General features: G+C 60.3%; 1 pseudogene; it reads left to right on the forward strand.

The window, feature by feature from the left end:
- The first annotated feature begins 228 nt into the window (after positions 1–228).
- On the forward strand, positions 229–1671 carry LOC125527981 (annotated as a pseudogene).
- The last annotated feature ends 753 nt before the right edge of the window (positions 1672–2424 follow it).

Here is a 2424-nt window from a genome sequence, read left to right on the forward strand (position 1 = left end):
GAGCTTGCCCATCGTGGTGTGGCCCGGCCGGTGTACTGGCTAGCCTAGGGATAGTGGGAAACAAGTGGCCATCGATACTTCGATAGGTTGTGTTGCGTTGCTCTTGCTTATCTATAAATTGTCGGGGCTCTCGTTCGCCATCTCCATCCGCGCCACACACCAAAGCAAAGCCGACACCACACTGCTCCGGCCGGGATTAAACAAGCCTCTCGTCGTCGTACGTGATCGATGGACGCCGCCGCAACCACCCGGAAGCAGGTGGTACTATACCCGGCGCCCGGCCTGGGCCACCTTGTCTCCATGGCCGAGCTCGGCAAAATCTTGGCCGCTCACGGCCTCGCCGTCACCATCGTCATCATCAAGCCGTCGTACGACACGGGCGCTACCGGGCCTTTCCTGGCCGACGTCACCGTGGTCAACCCCTCCATCTCCTTCCACTGCCTCCCGCGGGTCGAGCTCACGCCCGTAGACTCCGTCCATCCTGAGGCGGTGACCTTCGAGGCCGCCCGCGCCTCCAGTTCGCAGCTCCGTGACTTCCTGGACGGCGCCTCCCCGGCCATCCTGGTGGTGGACTTCTTCTGCAGTGTCGCCGTGGATGTCGCCACGGAGCTCGGCATCCCCGCCTACTGCTTCTTCACATGATGTGCCGAGACTCTGGCCATTTTCTTGTACCTTCCCGTGCTGCACGCGCGGAGCGCCGCCAGCTTTCGAGACATGGGCGAGGAGCTCGTGCATGTGCCGGGAATCCCCTCGTTCCCGGCAACGCACTGCTTCAAAGCCGCTCATGGATCGTGACGACGCGGCGTACAGAGCTTTCCTGGGGGTGTCCCCCTACCTCTGCCGCTCCCAGGGCATTATCGTCAACACCTTCCGCTCGCTTGAGTCGCGCGCCGTCGACGCCATCAGTGTCGGGCTCTGCACACCTCCCGGCCTCCCGACGCCTCATGTCTACTGCATCAGGCCGCTGATCAAGTCGGAGGAGGTGGGCGTGAAGCACGACCAAGAGTGCCTGACATGGCTAGACACACAGCCCAAGGCCAGCGTGGTGTTCCTCTGCTTCGGCAGCCGCAGCCTGTTCAGCGCAAATCAGACCAGAGAGCTGGCCATAGGCCTGGAAGCGAGTGGCAAAAGGTTCTTGTGGGTTGTGCGGAGCCCGCCCAGGGACATCGACGGCCCGGCGAAGAAGCTGGACAAGCTGCCGGACCCGGACCTCGACGCTCTCCTCCCAGAGGGCTTCTTGGAGCGGACCAAGGGCACGGGTCTCGTCGTCAAGTCGTGGGCGCCGCAGCGTGACGTGCTGGCACACGACGCGGTTGGTGCCTTCGTGACGCGCACTGCGGGTGGAACTCCGCGCTAGAGACGCTCATGGCCGGCGTGCCCATGCTGGCCTGGCCGCTCTACGCGGAGCAACGGGTTAACAGAGTGTTCCTGGAGAAAGAGTTGGGTTTGGCCGTGGCGGTGGAAGGGTATGACAAGGAGGTGGTCCAGGCCGACGAAGTGGAGTCCAAGGTGAGGTGGATGATGGAGTCTAAGGGCGGCAGAGTGCTCCGAGAGCGGACCTTGGCGGCCATGCGGCTGGGCAAGGAGGCGCTGCTCCTGGGTGGGGAGTCGGTCGTGACCTTGACACAACTGGTGGAGAGCTGGATGGCTTCACCTTCACAAGGGAGATAGATCACCAGGTAAATTAATGTCCTTGCAAGAACAGGGCAGGTGCAAATCTTGAAAGCTCACGGCATGCAAGAACAGGACACCTGAGATTAGATATAGGCAGCAGGGTAGCTGTTTGGAATCATGACCCATGCATTCAGTTCTTCTGATGGCAATATTCACATTTTTTCATATCAAAAGTTTGTGAAGGAAGTTGGTTTCTTTTTCTATGGATGTGCGTCATGCTATGACAAGTAGCCTTGGAAATTTTGGTGCAAATATTATGACTAGGACGCCGATAATGCGCGTTCGTTCGGGATTTAGGGTGCCTGCGTCGAACGACCCATTCGGACTGGTAGTGGATCGAGCCGAACAAAACCATTCGGATAGGATCGCTTATCCCCCAAACGACCCAATCAGCGTGCCACCTGGTCAGCATGCGACCCTGACCACGGCGCGTCGCCACCTAAAGTCATCACCCTCCTCCATCCCTCCCGATCCCCTCACAGTTCCTTCCTCTCTCCGTCGCCGGCGTGGCTCTCCCTGAAGTTGCCATGGCAAGATCTGGCGATCTGTAGGCTAAATTGAGCCGCCGACTAGGTGAATTCCTCCTCCACCCCCTCTGGCCCCCTTCATCCCCCTCTCCGTCGCCGGACATTCATATCCATGAAATTTCCATGGCAAGATCGGGCGACATGTAGCCCAAATTGAGCCGCCGGCCAGATGAATCCCTTGCCCCTTCATCCCCCCCTCCCCCCCCCCCCCCCCCCCCCCCCC

Source organism: Triticum urartu, unplaced genomic scaffold (assembly GCF_003073215.2).
Source record: "Triticum urartu cultivar G1812 unplaced genomic scaffold, Tu2.1 TuUngrouped_contig_4546, whole genome shotgun sequence".
NCBI classification, from domain to species: Eukaryota; Viridiplantae; Streptophyta; class Magnoliopsida; order Poales; family Poaceae; genus Triticum; species Triticum urartu.